The sequence below is a fragment of the Andrena cerasifolii genome, chromosome 5 (assembly GCF_050908995.1).
Source record: "Andrena cerasifolii isolate SP2316 chromosome 5, iyAndCera1_principal, whole genome shotgun sequence".
Taxonomy (NCBI): Eukaryota; Metazoa; Arthropoda; class Insecta; order Hymenoptera; family Andrenidae; genus Andrena; species Andrena cerasifolii.
In genome coordinates, this window is record NC_135122.1 from 14,051,265 (window position 1) to 14,070,497 (window position 19,233).

The 19,233-nt window shown below is 50.6% G+C and overlaps 1 protein-coding gene across 2 annotated transcripts in view; it reads right to left on the bottom strand.

Moving 5' to 3' along the window:
• The window catches only part of Plexa (plexin A), a 240,341-nt gene that overhangs the window by 207,559 nt on the left and 13,549 nt on the right, over positions 1-19,233 (bottom strand). Inside the window, exon 1 of one of the 2 annotated variants that reach the window (XM_076811588.1) lies at positions 337-621. The exons of the other annotated variant lie outside the window; for it this stretch is intronic. The gene's annotated coding sequence lies outside the window, so the exon portion shown is untranslated. Of the gene's footprint in view, positions 1-336; positions 622-19,233 lie in introns of those variants that run through there. 2 annotated transcript variants of the gene reach the window in all.

Consider the following 19,233-nt stretch of genomic DNA (forward strand, 5'->3'; position numbering starts at 1 on the left):
GGCACCGGCGATGCCCAGTGGCTTTCCAATACTCCCAGCACTCCCTGAATCGTAAAGTAAGTCACGCGTCCGATCGAAAGTACGCAATTTCGTGCGGCGACCGTTTTTAAATCGCTCACGGTAACGTATCGTTCCATGGTTCGTTTGCGCCGCGACCAACAGAACGAGTTTGTCGCACACGAGTGGTACGATCGAAACGGGACACCAAATGGAGACATTTTAACGAGCCTTAGCAAGAAGTAGACGTAGAGCGAGGAAAGACGAACGGGAAAGCAAGAATACCGACGATCCACCCCTATTCTTTTACCCTCCCCCTACATTGAGGTTATGTTGTACCTGTCACGCGTTCCTGCTCTCCTCGGTGAGTTTCGTCTGACTCCGTGCAACCTCAACGACCGTTCCGGCGACAGGCTTGAACATTATCCTTTTATCAGCAGCCCCGCGATCGCAGTTTTCGTCGTTTCACTGTTCACACTGGTTTTTATCACTCCGATACCCCAGCCGCAAAATCGTATATCGAACAACTATCCGCACTCACGTGATCACAGACGGACACACGCGCACGCGTCCTCCCGCTCGGAGAGGCGATCATTCGGCGAACTGACCCGGACTGTGATTCAGCGCGCTGGAGAGAGTCGCTCGGTCGTTCCCGAGCGGCGGAAACGCGCGAGCGAAGGCGGAGGGGATCGAACGCGTCCGAGGCTACGCGATCCTGCACGAGCACTCCCGATGTAGCATGCGCCAGTCCCTCGGAACGCTTATCCGACACCACGTTGCTGCTGGCTGGCTGCTGCCTTCGTGGTTCCAAGGGGTGTCGCGTGACCACCGAGTCGCGAAATACTATACTGTCTGGCACGAAGGCTGCAGCCGTTATCTTTTTCTTTTTTCCGTTGCCGATCGTAAGATTCGCCATAGAGGCCGAAGCTCCGCCGGAGAAACGAGAGCGCGGATCGTTCCCGACCCCCTTCGCTCCCGATCTTCCCTCGAGCGTTAACTCCAGTTCTCGATTCGCCAACAAGCCGCAGAGCTCAATGGAAAACAGCAAATAATTCCCTCGCGCAACGAGAGCGTGGAGCGATCCACCGTGACGGAGTTTCACCGAAAGCGAGAGCGTGCAACCGCGGCGGTTTCTTCCTAATAGTCGGCGGCAGGCGATGCGCGTTCTCACGTATTTTTCTGTCGCCGTGCCTCTCCCTCTCTCTCTCTCCCCGACAGCGGAGAGAAAGCTTCGAGGCGCTTCGATGGAATGCGTACCGTAGGCAGCGATCCGCCCGCGCTCTCCGACCACGAGCCTCGTTTCGAGTCTCTCACCACCGAAGGGATACACGCGCGGACGCCGCGAGAGTAGCCCCCGACACATCCTGATCGAACGCGCGCGATCGAGCATAGCCTGGGCCGATATGCACGAACCACGGTCGGTTCCAGGCCGCGAGAGGTGCTCTCCTTTGTGGATCGAGGTGTTACGCGATACGGACGTGTAACGCGATACATCCTTCGACACGAAGAAGCGAATACGCGGCTGGCCAGCCGGCTCCCTGGACATCGAGGAACTCTGTCGGGTCGCTCGCGCGTGAAGCCAAGGAATATCGCTTTTCGTCGAGCTTTCCTTCCTTCGGCTGTCTCGCTCTTCCCATCGCCTCCTCCCATTCCCCCGACCGAGAGCTTAACACTTTATCGGCCACGCGTTTCGGAGAAGAAACCACGGCTCCACATACGGCTCTGCCGTGGTAGAATGCGACGTCTCGCGACCAAAGAACCCCCGATAAAGCTCGAAACTGGCGCGACACTGCTTTACATATCGGAGCCATTAATTATCGTGCACTCGAAATGGACACCGTCGAATTATCTCGGCGATTGACCGACGAAATTAATTGCCGTTCATCGGGCACGCGACCCGCGCGCATTACGAAACACTGAGCTAGCAATTTTGTTTATCTTCGGCGTAATTTATATTCCCGCGGATGGTAATGTTTAAACGCCGCGGGTGCCGGGGCCCACCGATGTCGCCCAACGATTCCAGCGATGATCGATGAAACCACACCCCCTTCGCACTCTCGAATCGTGATTTCGGGTTTCTCTCTCGCCCATCGCCGCGAGTTTTCGTCTCTTTAACTGGGATAACACCGCTGGCCAGCGTCGCGCCAACGTTCGTACTCCAAGGGAGTATCATTATCGTAACATCCGTTTCGGTCGTTGCGCTTGATAAGATAGGATAGGCGTGTGCCGCCTACATTCACTCGACTGAATGAAAGCTGGACCAGTCGCGTTATTTCCCTTTTCATTTATTTATAGCCCCGTGAAACTTTTACCCGGCCGTTTATCAGGGAAGCTATGAAAGTTCAAAGTACCATACTCCTTTGTCGAACGATTCGCCGAGCTCGCACCGCAGACAATCGGGCGAACCTCTCGTTTCTGGACGATCCTGTAGAACGGGACTGATATCGTGGCACGACAGAGCTGCCGTGCAATTAATGGAGTAATACAGGCTGCCGCAGAAGTAAAAGGTGATCGACCTCTGGGAGCTTAACCTACTCGCCTTGAGGATGGAAACAGGTCAAACGAGAATGACCTCGGGAATCACTGCTGAAGATACGAGTGCCTCGCTTCAGTTTCACATCCACGAGTCTCGTGAAATTCTATGGATCCGCGTAGACTTGAAAATTTACGAACTCCGAAGGTGCCTTCGACCATCACTGACCACTCGAAAGTTAAGAGTATAGATGGATCGAATGGAGGCTGTTCGAAAGGAGATAGGATGTTACGTTTAATCGCATCGGTCGGGGGAACTGACAGCCCACTTGAGGCAGCAATTTCACCAATGGAAGCGACCCAAGGTGCAAAAGCTGTCCCCTGGGCCACGGTGGCGGTCGAAAACGGCTCGTTTAAAGTGTCCAAGGAGCTTTATGCGCGTTCCACGTGAGACTACCTGTACAACGGATCAAAGAGATCTGGTGGAAGAGCGGAGGTTGCCCGGCGAAAGAGAAAGGAGTGTAAAAGAGACGGAGAAAGAGACGGCCGGTACAGGATAGGTAAGAGAGATACGGTCGTTGGCCGGCTGGGGCAAGGCTGCTGGCAAGGAGAACCAGGGCTGTAGTTGCAAATAAAACAGGCGGGCGCTTCTCATCGGCACCGCTCTAATAACGGAGTGGCTTCGATGAAATATACGCGCGTGCTTTCGCTGGTTCCCGAAGTCGCCTACCGGACCGGTTGCGATTACAAGGGGTTGCTCCGTTACCGTTAAAAATCCTCCTACTCGAGGTTCTTCGAGAAGAAACGATACGTAGAGGAACCGCAACTAGCAATCACCGTTGCGTAAACGCCGGGCGAAAAGGCGAGTAAACGCCAGCAGATGTGACAGAATTAATACCACCTTCGCCTATCGAAATCACCGCAGATACGTTGAGATGAAAAATGGTGCAACGGACGATCGAGTTAACTGGAGAATACAGCCGAGTTTTTTGCTCCCCAGAAGCAATAAGGAATTAGAACGCGCCGGGGCTGCCAACGTCGCTGGAAAAAGCCACAGTAACGCGTATAATGATGATGAAAACTGTTCTACGCTTTCACGATAAGTGCTCCTCGGTATTAATCGTGCCCGTCACTCTCGTTCGGCTGGAATCAATTTATTATCGAGATCTTCAGACATTCCTCGCGGATCGCTCGGCGTTCAGTAATATTTAACGCGCCCGATTTAGGTCGGCTTCGTAATTGCCGTTTCTTCGCGTATAGAATTCGGGCCTTTTCCAGGGAGAGCACCGGCGAGGGGTCTGCCGTTTCGTAACGGACGTGAAAAAAAGGAGACTGAAATTGCGTTAGCGCTCGCGTGGATGCGGCGACCACCCGTTCCATCCACTCTCTCGCAACAGCGTCGCGAGATTACGATCCCGCCGGAGCAATATCCCTTCTTAACGCAAAGAGCAATCCGGTCCGCGAGACGTATGGCAAAAGGGTATTACAGCCCTGAGAACAACTGGCCGTTGCCGTTTCGCCATATAATTCTGAGACACGGAATTCTGTTCGGTCCTTGCCACGCGAGTATCCCAAGTGGCCCAAGTATCGGTACAAAGGAACGCCCAAGGACAAAAGGATAGTTCTCGCGTTGTAGCTGGACACGGGAAGGATACACGGTACCCTTAAACTCGAATCAACGAAATTACCCGGCTCCAGTTCCGAGTCAAGCATCGAGGAAACGCGGTGCCTCTCGTTCGCGAAGCGAGGAAGGAGAGAAGCGGCAGTGAATGTTGCTGTGTCCATATGTTTCGCTCCGTCCACTTTATATTGGTTTGCAGGGTGGACTTTATCATAGCTTCAACTTGGTCGGCAATTTTCTGCGGGGGACTATTTAGAGGCCTTTATGTCTCTCCGAAGATGCAGAGCGACGTAGGTGTAAGCTCGTGGGACATGTCGATTCGTCGAGGAAATCAATCAGTCGTGAAGTTTCGAGATAGACACGGAAGCCTTGAGGAACGGGAAGGTCGCAGACGCGGAGACACCTTGGACAATGACATTTTGAAGAATGTACACCAAAGGCAGGTCCCAGAACAATGGTTACTTCACTTTCTAAGTCACGATCTGAGAAGCCAAAAGCCTGAGAACGTACCTGGAGATTCTGCTGAACGATAGGAAATATTATACCTACAAATTGCTTATGAAAGTGCCTGCAGAACGACAGTCGAAGGTTTGCTGCCGAAAGACGCCATTTCTTAAGGGGGGGAGACCGCTGTAATGGTCTGGAAAGTAAGGGTGTTTTCGGGATTTCTTTTCAACCAAACAACGCAAGTAAATCAATGTATTGCTTGGAATAGTTAATATGCACGTATTGAAGGGTAAACAAAATTGTTTTCAATCAAATTCATAAATCCGTTACCGGTATACCCTTCGTCAAAATTTGCGCTCCGGCAAAATCGTTCCTGTGGCGTTGACATTGCCATATGGTTAATCTGAATTCAAAAAGACAAAAATATTTGGAAACTAGAAGCTTACGTCTATTACGTGACGATAAAAAAAGTCAATATCGCAAAAGATAACAAAATGGCGGGCCGCTGAAAAAAATCATTTTTTAGGGTAATGATGTTGATAGAAAAAAATAGGAGACCGTTAATTTAAAAAAAAAAAAACCATTGTCACGTAATAGACACGGGTTTTTCATACAATAAATGCCTTGCTCGTGTCAATTGGGTGTATAGTTTTCTCTGTAGGTATACTGTCAACGCGGTTGAAAAATGTCATTCTGACGAAAACGCGTTCAAAGTTCCGCTCGGTTCAAACGCGCGCTTGCCACCGCTTCACGGAAAATACTATAGCTCCGTCAATTTTACGAATTTCTTCATTAAATTTGGAGAGAGCATTTTTTAAACGATCAACTCAAAAAAAGCAAGGAACTCTAATAGAACCGAGCAACTCGAATAGAACCGAGCAACTCGAATAGAACCAAGCAACTGGAATAGAACCGAGGACTCGAATTTTTTCGAGCGGTTCGAAAGAACCGAGCGGACCGAAAATGCCGAACAGTCCAGTTTGTCGAGTAGTTTGAAGCGTTCTATTCGAGTTGCTCGCTTCTTTTGAGTTGCTCGGTTCCATTCGAGTACTCGGCTCGGCTCGGTCCGCATTTCAAGCTACTCGAATATTCGAGTACTCGAACAGCCCTAAGTGAGAGCCTACCGCAAGAAGGCCAGTAATCGTTAGACGCAGGCCGCGTGCAGTGTCCTCCTCTGGCCTCGCGGATGCTCAATTAATGGAATAATAATGTAGACTGTGCTCGCGGAGACGGAGTTCCGTTACAAGATATCGGCGCGGAATTCAGCAAACAACAATTATCTCCGTTCACTCGCCCGTAACTTTGCCGTTGTCGCGGCGTTGTCTGCCAGGCTCCGGTGGTAACTAATTCTCATATCACAGATGCTGCACCCAGTTAAAACTTCTGCCCGGCCGGGCGAAGTTCATTCGTGCTTGACTTTCGGCGGCTGATAGAGGAAAAGAGAGGCGCGGAGCGATGGGGGAGAGTATTCGGAACTTAGACAAACGGTGACCGACCCAGAAGCGAACTAGCAGCAGCCGGGAGTCAACTGACCTAGAAACATCGAAACAGCGGCCGCCGTCGAAATACCGTCAGCCTCCCGGTCGCCATCGCCTGGCTATTGTCCATCCAGAGACGGAATTCAGTTAGCAAGATTGCTCCGGCTGACCGTTCGATTTCCTCCACCCGGAGATTGAGAAGAATTTCAAGTCGATAAGGAGGTCGAGCGGGACTACGCCGTCCGCGTATGGTAGATACGCGCGTTAAAGGTCACGGTAAAAAATTCGCACCTTTTACCACGGAACAACCGAGTGCTAGGCTGGCGAATTTATTAAAACTGCATCGATAGTTAACGTACGCGCTGCAGGCCGAAGAGTTCAACGACTCCCGCGCAGATTGGGACTAATCCGACAGTTTCGATCGACGGCCTGGCGGCCGAAATCACCGTGGAGAAAAAAGCAATTATCACGGTCGTCGAACGACAATCGGCGATGATTTAAACCGAGTCAACCATGCGCGACAGAAGATCCTAGAGAGTCGAGAGCCGCGCATCTGTTGGGGGCATTCGCGGGGCTGAATTAAAAATAATTACTGTGCGCCGTGAAACGAAGCGATAACAATTCGATTACGATCCCGGGGAACGATGCTTGGGGTCCGAGCCGTGAGCGGACCTTTGCATCACGAATTTCCATTATCGAAATCTTTCATCTAGATCCGTTCTCTCGACCTACCGGCGCTGATCTCATCTTTACACCCTTCGAGCATTCCGTTCTCCGCGATTTAACCCCCGATAAATTCGCCTTGTTATAAACTCGGTCGCGCCTTAGCCCCTGCCCCTCTCGACTTCTCCGCAGGAGGGGAAATAAAAATTTCAAAGTAAGAGAAGCGAAAGAGCAGAAGGTAATCCACCCCCCCCCCCACACACACACTCGATTTCTGCGCCAAGAATCGCGGCGCGGACGTGTGTTTTTCTTCTCGGGCGTGATTTATACAATATCGATCCTCGATGGTAAAACAGCACGCGGGGATAAGAGGATCTCTTATGAAAATTTCACTTTCTATCGGTGTAGAGTATTACGGGCTTCGGTGGATGTTCTCACGTCTGATGTTACGATTATTGCTTCGGCTAATGTGAGAAGCGTGGGCATAATGAGCGGAGTTAGCCTCGGTACTGTAACGGATACTGCTAGAAGTGAAATTTTCAGTGCCCGTCGCAACGGTACTTTATTCACAGGTTCAACGAAGCTTCTAATTTATATATTCCTCGGGTAAAATCGAAATTGAGCTGTCCGGGAAGAAGCGCGCAGTCCGACTCGAGGATTCGAATAAATCAAACCTGTTTAAATGACTTAGTTACTGGAAACCTGGACTGTTTTAATTAACGAAGAACTCGCAATCAGCTGCGCCCGACAAAACGAGCTCCATCCGACTGGGATTTCGAACGCTCGAGAGCCTTTCGACTGCCCGGAACCAGAGAAGGAAAAACCAAGGGGGCGTAGAGAAATCGGCGGGAGCGAATGCAAAGCAGCATGCAACGTTATGTTCTGATTGACGGAATCGTAAAAGCTAGCTGGTAAAAACGGCGATGCGACACGCCCAAAGAAAATTTCCCCTCGGCTCCATGAAATGAAAGCGGGCACCTCCATCTACTCGAATCGGTGCAATTCCAGCCAGCTCTACTTCTACGACGTTCTCCCGGAGCATCTACCCAGAGACCTCTCAACCGAGGCGAACGGTTACGATTTCGAAATTCGTACTTGTTCGCGCGCCTGCAGGCCTGCGTTTTCTTAACGACGGTAATAAACTCGCGGTCTTCTGTCGTCGCCCTCTCGCGTTTCTCTTTGCTATTTCTCTGGCCCGCAGTAAAATCAAGTAAACAGCCCCCTTTCTGGCAACAAACAGGCCCCTCGGAGCAGACCTTTCGTGCCTGTACCATCTGGAAACGCCGGTAAATCACGGCTGGGATGAGGTAATCCGTGTTAAACCTCGCAAAATATCCTACCGCGGGCATCCGCTGTGTTTCGGCTCGCGGCACTCATCGATACGATATTCCAATCAAGTCGCAACGAAGGGTGGAATAAGAACGGGGCGGATTTTACGTACGAGAGCATTCGAAACGCCACGAATGCGTGCGCATCTCGGAGTGGTTGCAAGCTTGAAAACGAACGCTGCGCGCACGCACCGAGCGTGTGACGATTACGAAGCGATCCCATTATATGCGTGGCACGTTCCACGGCGAGAAATTGTTCCAGCGCGAGAAGAAACGCGACAGGGTTACACGGATCGCGGAAATTGTTAATAGACCACGCCTGGAACGTGGGGCGATATTTTCCGTCGCTGTTTCAGGGAACAAATCGCGAACGAACGGAACGAAATGACGTAACTACTTTAGAACTGGTTTCCTGACACGGTCAGATTCGTGGGTACACCTTCGACCACTTCATCCTTTTGCTACATTTTCAATTCAGAATTCAAGTAGCTACAGTGACTCGCATTGATATTCGGACACTTTTTAAAATCGCATAACTTTTTTAGAATTGGCGATTCTCGACCTTATTCTGCGATCTTTAAACGTTTGTAGCTCGGAGCAACGTTAACCGATTTTCATGAAATTTTAGGCACGTATACAACTTACTGCAATCTACAAACGGTTTTTTTGAATTTTCATTACAAGCTCAGAAAAAAAAGTTTAAAAATCGACCTATACTATTCTTTTCGCTATTCCAACCAAATACATTTCTTTCAAAACGAAACGCGTCAGTTAGCAAACTAATCCTTCCAGCTTCTCAAAAAAAAAAACTCAAGTTGTTTGGACCAATTCTAAAAAAGTTATGCGATTTTAAAAAGTGTCCGAATATTAATGCGAGCCACTGTACCTTCGACCACTTCATCCTTTTGCTACATTTTCAATTCAGAATTCAAGTAGCTATATATAGGAGCAAGTAAGACAGCGAGAAAGAAGAGAGTGGAACGAACGAGGGACGCTTCAATATCCTACTTACCAATGTACGTTAAAAAAAATTTACCTCCCGTTAACTGTAGTTTTGTTAAGGGATCCTAAACTGTTTCCGTATCACCGTATCGATAGAGCGGACTCGGGGAGCGTGTTCCGTTTCGAGAAATCGGCTAAAAACTTTTACTTTCACCGCGTGAATCAGACTTTTAAGCGGAAACTTTTGGCCTGTCGCCAAGACCATTGGCCAGCTAGTGCAAGTAGTACGGATATTATTGTCTCAACTGTCCCGCGACCTTCTCTGCGCCCGATACAGGACAACAACTCGCTCGGAGCACCATTACGCTAACGTCCCTCTCACACAAACTTCGCGTCCTTATGGAATAGTCATGAGTAAGGATCGGGGAGGGCTAACTGCTGGGCGACGACAAAACGAGGAACGCATCAGCGAGTGCCAAGCGAGGCCACGAGGCAGCTGAATTTCTGCGAGCTCGTTAAACCCACCGCCGTGCCGAATAATCGCGTTGGCGAGCCGAGCTCCTTCTCGCGAGTTCTCGCCTCGGCGAGCCTTCTTTACGCGTTTCCCTCGCGCTCCTCCGGCTCTCGATTTTATTCTCCACCGATCTGTCTTACGCCGTCTGTTTTCTTTCACTTTCAAGCTTCCTTTTTGCGAACGTCACTCCTTTCTCCCTTCGCAGCGAACAATACCTACTCTCCCATAGCCGGCCCGGCCCGTTCTCGAAATCGGTCACAGCCGACCCGCGGTCGCTTTCAAAAAGGCACACCCAGCGGCGAGGTGATTTATTTCGAGGAGTAACGCGGGGAAGTGACAGGGGGGACTGCAACCTGTAATTATCTGCTCGTAGAATGAATTACGCCCGGCGCGTAAAAAGACATAATTACGGTGGTGAAACGGCAACGGAACCGTCGGCCGGAGTTCGCCGCCGGTTTATTTCGGGGCGATCGGCGGGCAGGTTTGAAAATTTCCCAGATGTCGCAGACCCACGCGTCATAGTTTCGCTGGTCGCTAGTCCCCTTTTTTTTCCACCCTCTCCCCGTGAACGGGCTTCCAAGAAGGCGAAACACGGACGGTCACGTTTCGACACCGAAATAGAACTTCGCGTGTCCCTTAAAAACTCATATCGATCTTCCTTAGTACGGTCCAACTGGGATTTAAAGTTCGCCGCCGCCGACGACGGTCTCGCGGCCCCGGAGCATTCGTTTCGTTCGATAAATTATTCCGCCCACTCTCCTTCGCAGCCACGGGGAAATTCGAAGCGGGCCGGCTAAGTGGAAAATCATTCGATCGGGGGAACAATAAATTGTGATACGGCGAAGAGCGGCGATCGATAGCATCTCTGTCTGTGCCGCGAAATTGCCAGTCGATGCTGAATGATTCAGGGATTTGGTTGAATAAGAGAGATTCATATATTTCCCAATCTCTCGCCACCTTCTCTAAACTACTGCTGTGTCTGCTGAAGGGGAACTAGGGCATCGTGGTCCGTGCAGCTACGAAACCCAAGGACCGCGAGTGTATAGAAATACCAACACCCTGAATGTTCAGTGACATTTTTACGCGCATGAGTGCGAGAGAAGTTTAAGCACCGTTCTATTGGAAACACAATCGAAAACGATAAGTTCAGCCCTGGAGAAACAGTGTTCGGAAAGGTTTAACCGAATCGACGTTCCGTTAGCGTGCGACCCGTAGCTCCTACAGCGGGGCCGGCGTTCCGCGCCGTGTAAATTCGCAGAAGCGAGAGATTGGAAAAGTTCGGAAAAGCCAGCTGCTTTGGAAAAGGTCAGCCCAGTTGGCTCGACAAAGAGTGGTTTCACCTTTTTGTCGAAGCGGCGGCAGTTTGCCTCGCGTGTCCCTCGCACCGCATACGACAATGAGGAATCAATAGTCGCGACGGAAACGCCCCGTACGTGCGTTCGTTTCCCCTGTTTACCCCCGTAATTCGTTGCGTCGCCGAGACAGCTTCGACAGATTCGTATCTGACTTCCTGGATGATAATTCCTCGCGAGCAAGACCGCGAATTTCGGAGAACAATTTCCCCGGCGCTCCGCGCGAGCCGGAGCGGGGTGCAGGGAAACGGAGAAACCGGGGAATGAAAGAGGAGCACGGCGGCACGCTCGCGCACGATATTTAAAGATAAATATCTGCATATCTCGCATTCGAAACGAGGCGGCGGCGGAATACCCCGGATAACTGATCTTTGGTCGGAGGGAGCGCGGACTAAGGCGCAGCGCGGCATTCGCCGCGGAAAGAATCGCGGGGAAAGACCTCTGCAACCTATAAAAGAGGATCATTCAGCCAACTATCGTACACAGCGCGATTACTCGCTACTAAAATCCATTCGATCCTTTTTATCCGTGCCCTGAATACGTCCGATGAACGACTCGCTATCCACGTTCCACGATCCCAACCCCTCTTTCCGTGCGATATTGCACGGAACAAGTCGGCGAACAACGTTTCCCGCCGCGGCACCAGCAACACGATCAATCCCAACGATCACGAACGTGCTGGGGTGAAGAATTGCTCGGGATATCGAGGCTCGGAGAGTTAGAAATTTCAACTACCACGGCGGGAAGGTATCTTCGCGTTTCCAGGGGATGAGTCGAAAGAACGGTGAAGTGTTCAAAATACAAGATGCGGTGTATATAGGTTTCGTCTTGCGACTGTTAGGTTCAGGGTAAAAAATATTAGTCCCCCGAGGTCACTAAGCGACTATCCCCTCACTGTGCCGTTTAGTCACCCCCAACTTAAGCTGCGCTCCCACGTGTGCGATGCATAACATTGACCACACTTCAATGGCAACGTGGATCGAAGAGGTGTCGGCAACCCCTTGCATAACAAATTAATTCGTCTACCTCTGTACCGGCTATACCGTCTCCAGCGCTGCTCGTTTTACCTATTCTCAAATGAATCATTATCGCTCGTTTCCAGGGCCGCTGCATCGCTCGAATTGTTATTATAGCCGTGGCACGACTCTTCGGATACCGCAATCGACCACGAGTGACCCGTTCTCAATACCCAGGTGGCTAATTGTGCCCTGGATAGCCCGTCGCACATGTGGGAATGCAGCCTTAGGGTCGTCCAAGAGCAAAGGATCGATATCGTATCCTCAAATCGGAATCTGGACCAGAATCTTCCATCTGCTGGATAACCGCTCCAATCAGCGGAGATATCGAATTCGACAACGAATTCCTTTCCTCGCGAACCTAATATATATTTCGCTACAGCGCTTCGATACCGTTCTACGTAGGCATCCTGTGTATACCTGCGTTTCTACTCAACAATTTCTGCAACGACGCCAGCTCCTCCACGAATATTGAATTATCGCGGCCGATAAAGTTCAGGGACCGGGCGAACGCGGCAAGAGCAGAGGCCGAGGAACGGAACGGAGGTGAGAAAAGAGGAAGGAGACGGTGAAAGAGAACGGCGCCGTGCAGGCCTATCGGCCAGTGTCCGGTTCGGAGTCTCGTGACAAAGACGAGAAGCGGGGCCAGAGGGTGGGAAAGAGAGTGGATTCAATTCAAATGGCCACGTATCCCTCGTGCTCCCGCCGCGGGAAACGTCACCGTACACATGTACGGTCCAGCGTTTAAACGCGACAAACCCCAGCCATAACCCATTCTCGTGGGAGAATCATCAGGAGAGCAGAGATAGCCTCGCGGGCGCGCGACGTCTCAATGAAATCCCGAGGCGGAAAAACGTGGCGCGCCGGAGAGAAAAGGTGTCCGGCGGATGGTTGCCCGTTGGGTAACGGTGATCGCCAGCAATGCGCGATGGCAAAACGATCATAGCGACTTCTATTATAAGCGGAACGCTCGCGTCCACGCAACGGTCCGAACGCATCAGAAGCGTTAATAAAAATCACTCGTAAAAGTCGGACGATCCGGGTGCGCCGAGCCTCCGTAACGGTGCAATTAAACAGGGGGAGGAGATTATAATACGAGCGTAAAAATTGCCCATGATTTACGAGGGCTTTTTTGTCGCTGCGTCGCTTTACGAGGCTGGATCGCAAACGAACCGTTCGGTTTACGGCTACTCTGCATTACACGGGTGTGCCGGTGCACCGCGGGTTAGAGACGTCCGTTAACGAATCGATCGATGGATTAATAGCGAAAGATTCGTCCGTCAAGGAGAATACGCCCAGGAATGGAGGGATTGGCATCGATGGATGCAAGAGGCTAATTGAGCGCATGCATAAGCGAAGCGAAGCACGGCCGGAGACGGTCTCGCTGCGATGCACCGTTATCTTGGCCAGCATTTTATTAACCATCGGCTGCTTCGCGGAGTAACATGCAGGCGATAGCGCTTGGAAAAACGAAATTACTCCGCCGCGATCCCCTTTGTTAGTTGCATTATCGCGGCCCCTCGCCCCACGCTTATCACCCGCGAACCGTGCACAGCCGCGCGGAAGATAAAGACGTCTCGTTACCGCGATTCCTATAGCTGTCTATAATTCGCGGAGCGTCGGCGTTTTTGCGGTAAACAGAAGAAGGGTTCGCTGGCTTTGTTAGAGCACACGAACGGAATATCGGTCCCGTCGACAAAGGTTAAAGACACAGAAGCAACGCCGGGTATAGTCAATATCGCACACAGGCCGGCCTGGCAGCGTCACGAGAGCTTCACTTTCGATTCATGTCCGCTTTTGTCAATGGGACGACGCTCGCTCCGCTGCTCCTACGATATCCCGGCAACTATTTTCAGCCGCCCCGAGGCAACAGGATCGTAAATCGAGCTGTAATTTCCACACAGAAATCGTGCTTTCCTTTTAACCGATCATTGGCCCGATGATCTATGAAATCGGGGCTCTCGATAATCCCAGCCGTTTCTCCCGACACGGAAATGAAACGTTAAGACCGTTCGTCGGTCGCAGCGTTTTCGATCACTAGTGGCACGCGCGAAAGACGCGATTTTACTCGTCACTTCCGGGCACGTTAGTAGCGTTGCATGCGAACGCACGCGATGAAAATGTCGATCGAGACGGTAATCTTTCTGCGGATTTTTCCCCTTGTTGGTCGGCAACAAGCTTGGACAGTAGATAAGGCGTTTCTGGAAGTATTCCCTGAAAAGTGAAGGTGTATAGACGAAGGAGAAAAATTTTAACGAGCCTCGCGAGGAACCCGAGGAATATTCCGAAGACGAATACGGTCCGCGTGCGTTTCAAAGGTCTCAACGAGCCCGTGTTAAGGGAAGATGAACGAGAGGGCTTCGAGGGCCGCAGGTTTCGGGGAAGATGCAGACACGACAGTGGAAGAAAGAGGGAAGGGGATAGTTCTTTGGTAATTTCGACCTGATTTGAGCCAGCTGTGCCGTGTTCCGAGTAAAGGCCACAGGGAAAAAAGGAGAGGGACAGTTGCGCTTGGGGGACGAGGCGAGACGGTGGAACGCGAACGAAAAGAGAGCAGAAAAATGGCCCAGAATGCCTGGAAAAATGAAGTCGCTGGGGATAAAGCAAGAACGGGCGGAGGAGGACGTGGGGGTGGGGGGAGGAAAGAGAAGCCAGTCGACGTGTCTCGTTTTATGGCATGACGACGAGCCGAGTAATAAATTCGCGATGTAAACCAGGACGACATCTAATGACGATACTATTAATTGGAGAGTAAATCCGTCGTTTGAGCGCGAGTTCATCCGAGGATGATTAACCGAGGCGGAGGGGCCCCGATAAGCGTGCTCGACGAATTTCTACGATTTCGAAGATCTAACGTTCGAGCGGCGTTAATTAACGACGCTCCAGTTTCAAATCGTTAGAATCACCCGCTTACAAAACACCGCGGCTCTCCGTCTGATTTTAATCGCGCGCCTGGTAAGTTTCTCCTGCTAATTAAAATTCCCTCTGACGGCGAAGTCGCTGACCGTTTTATTAAATGTTCGATTCAGGCGTGGGCAGCGGGCGGGCCGGCGGTGCCGGGCGGGGGTGGGGGGGAAGCTTGGAAAATCCTCGCGAAAACGCGGATTTAATATACGGGATGCGAGGATCGTCGCGGTTATACTTTAAACCGTGAAACATTAACGAGGGAACGTGTGTCATTAAAACGTGCACGCCGGGACCGGTGCAAATTAAAAATCGGATTCCTATGACCGGGATCCGTGTTTAATTTTCGGTAAATAAAGAACGCCGACCCGCGGAGCAATTAAATAAAATGTCGATTTTCTGGCACGGAAAATAAGCGGTCACGCGCTTTAAACCGCGAAGCCCGCGGAGATACACGAATATATCCGTGGCTTCGCAATTTTCCTCCGCTGCAGCGAATTATTACGAATTATTACGAATCACGGGAATCGCGCCGCGGCTGAGCCGCGCGAACACGATCGTAGCGCAGGAATCCCCTCGTTTTCGCTTGGAAAAGCATGCTAAAAATTTGCCACCCACGCGCGAGTTTCGCGCGGAGTGCGACACGCAAAATCGATCGAAGAAACGATCGCCAGTCGGCGATGAGTCGTTCCGAGGTGCGATTCGATTAAACAGATGGAGCATAGTGGACCTGAGGTATTACGCACGCATACTTGAGTGTAGATATTCTACAGAATTTTCAGAGGGAACGGAATATTAAAGCGAAGTTACAATATCCTTACATCATTCCCTGGTTACCTTGGAGTATTTCAATTAGCATGCGCAACCTTTTCTCTCGTAGCCACTGAAGAGAGCGTATTTTCACAGAGGAAGTAATTAGAAAGTTGTAGACACCGATAGCGCGGAAAGATTCGATTCGAGATCGCAGAGAAGAATTGTCGCCAGTCTAGGTCACGTCCGAATATAAATGGCCACATGGATCACGCTCTCTGATTTCATGCATCGATTCTGCTCATTAACGAAACGGAGCTATTACCATCTCAGCTGCGATGCATTATGTGTCAGCGGCAGACGTAACGCGAGCTCCGTCGTTAAGCCAACTCGCCGAGGTCCGACGACTGCCTGGGCTGTTGATTGAATTCGTTAATTTTGCAGGGCGCCAGTTCCGTTGCCCGCCGCGAATTTCGGTGAGCGACGCGCGTTTATTGTCAACCACCGCGGCAGTCGTTCGTTCCAGCTCTCTGTGCCTCTCTTTCTCTCGCCGCCAGTGCGCAGCTCTGAAAACGAGGCTTAACGTGCGCCGGGGGATCGAACCCCTGCCAACACACCCCGAAGGGTTTCCAACCCCTTTTCATACGAGGAGATAGCGCTCTGGCCCCCGCCAACGAGCGAGTATGTACTCCCGGCAAACTTCACCTGAATCATCCAATTCAGCGGGGCTCTTGAAGAAGAGATTAACGCATCACCTCACGGTATCGGGGACAAAGAAAAAGGAGCGCGGATCGGGCTCAAGAACCGGGCGAATCCAGAGCGCGCTTTTCGTAATTGCTCTATTCAGGACGCGATATTTCAAGGCGGCTGTCTGCTGCCAGCCACCGACCGACAGATAGATACGCTCGGACACGATTCTTCAACTTTCGAACCCGCCGTGAGTGGACCCGAGCGCAGCCGGATGCGGACGGGTCTCCATTTCATTTCAATCTGTTACCCTCGTCCGACAGCAGCAAAAAACCGAGAGAGGAGACGAAGCCGACCTCGACACCTACACCTACCACCGACTTTCGTCTTTGGAATTCGATTAACGTTGCCTCGAGTTAAGGTGGTGCCTGAAATGGTGCGTTCCGATATTAGAGGCCCACCTCCAGTAATCCGAGCTATCGATCCTCCTTTTTCTACTAGCAGCGGGACACTCTTTGTATGCGTAGAACACTGTATGTAGTCGCCGTGAATATCCTCGGCGAGAATTATGGATGTATGTAAATGGGCGAAGATTTAATTTAACGCCGACCATCGACCAGCAGCCGCCTACTTTGCCTAGATAAACACATCCCCTCGCAACTCGGCGACTTTCAGAGTCATCAAGATGCGACGGTTATTTCCTTCCCCTTCATCTTTTTTCCATTGCGGCCAGCGTAATTTAACGGCGCGCCGCGACTCGCTGGACGGATAAAGAGGTGACCATCACCGCGCACGTTAAACCAGCAGCCTGATTTTATGACATTCACCACTCATTATGCTAATGGCCCGAGCTTAGATAATGAAGAGCCACTGCGGACATAACAGTCCGCGAAGAAGCGCAGTGGACGTTGAAGGCTGCTTGAAAACAGCCTTACGACTTTCGCGTGCGAACTATCGCGATATTTATGTGTCATTGTCGACTGTTTACGACCATACTATCCCTGTGCGCCGACGCTGGACTCAGTTCCACGATAAAATCGACAGACCCATCGAAGCAACCCTCCAACTCGCCACGAATGCACGTTTAACGAAGCTCCCTTTACCATTTCCTTGCGCAAAAGCCATTTAATTAATCACAATCTACTACTCTCGAACTGCAGCTAGAAATAGTGCCCATCATACGCAACCAGGGAGCACCAAAATTGAATTTACAAAACTCTCATCCTCCTCGGCAATCACCCCCAAAAAGCTCACCCCATGAATTCCGTCCACGATCCAAAGTATCCCTATCCGAATGTTTCGTAAATTTTCTCGAACTCGCCTAAGTTTCCCCGTCGCGGCGGAGCTTTTTTTGCGGGGTTGAAAACGGTTCTCCCGAACGATCGGGCCGCATGAATGAGGCGCGCGTAAGCGGGGGTGAGAGAGCGTGTGGCGTGTGTACATGTGTCATTTGCAAGCTGCCGTCACGTGCTGCACACCGCTTTCCTCGAAAAATAAACAAAACCAGGCGACGTCCGGCTCGGGCCAGAGCGGAGCGGAGCGAGGCGGCGCCGCGTCACGGATTGACGCCCGTTTACATCGCTCGAGTTGCTCGGGCGTTATCCGACGCCTCGGAGCAGGGAAGGGAAAAGGGCTCGTGTATGGAACATCCACTGTGTCCACGTGCACGCACGTGAAAACGAGATTTGCTCGGAGCGCTCGCTCGACACCGTGTAAAACCGTGTCGACACGGCGACCCGTGAGCCAGGATTAAGGAGGTCGCGAGCAGGCTTACATGGCAATGAAATGAAAAAAAGACTAGGATCAGAGGAGGAGGGCGAGGCTTTCTGGACGGAGATTTAAGGAGAGCTCCGCGATTCATGGGCCCGGCGGTAAAGAATTTGTTGTGACTCTTGGAACTTTTGTTTTTGCAGGTTGAGTGAAGTAGGGTAGGTTTGTATGTGTTAGAACTTTGGGGCGTTTTAGGGGAATCGCCTGGGAGATGAGTACACGTCCAAAGGACATTTGAACATCGCGAGTCTCTTTTCGTTATTTGATGGAGCATAGTAATTTACAAGGAAATTAATTATGCTGGTAGGGGAGAGGTGGCATGAAGGGGACATTTTTGTTTAGGACCGGATAGTTGAAAAACTAAATCACCATTCGAGTTCTATTTGGTAACATTAGAAAGGCCAGTTATCTGGCTATAATAGTACGCGGTCATATTAAGCTTCTCTATATATTTACATGTCTTATTTTTCGCTTTCTAAAAAAGTGTGTTTTCCCTTTCATAAATTGGCTATACTGAAAGGGACATGGGTGTTTATGAATGGAACAGTGTAATAAAACCAGGTAATATTAATATTATTCCTTTAACTATTATTTCTACTGGTACCGAAATCGCAGTATGGATGTCGACAAGTTTACAAGTCGACGTTTTTCTTAAGTTACATAAATACCACTTTATCTTTCAAATAATTACAATGTCCCTTTCAATACGTGTCCCTTTCATCCCTCCTCTCCCCTATATTTGAAAGTGGAAGCACCTGCTTTGAGTAACGAGCGATTTCCTTAACGCTGTAGATGTTGTAGAAATAAATTTTTCGTCTGCAGTGCCTTTTATTATAAATGGTCCATAATGTATTCGTGTAATTTTGATTGAATTTAAGAAAATAATGCGGAGAATCCTGCTGGCTCTCTCGGGGCACCTCGCTCAACCAGTTTCAAGCAGTCAATTAAGTTTAGAGGCAGAGGAGAGTCAATTTAATTGTGGATCCTGTCGGGCGGTAATAAAAGAGGATGAACAATCGGATATACGTCGGCTGAATGGGTAAAAGACGATAAAAGTAACACGTGTCGACAGACGTGAACCGGGATTAGGGACGTAGTAAGGCGGGTTTACATTGCTGCGTTGCGGAATGAAAAAAGGGAAACGAATATACGCGGCGCCCGAAATCTCGTGGACAAAAGCAGGCAAGTCGTAAAAACCGTTGAGGGGATTTCGTGACAGAGTATCTTGTCTAACGATCGGATTCGCGATGTTTCAAAGGCCGCGATCTTTTCTGCGGCTAATCTAGAGGGAT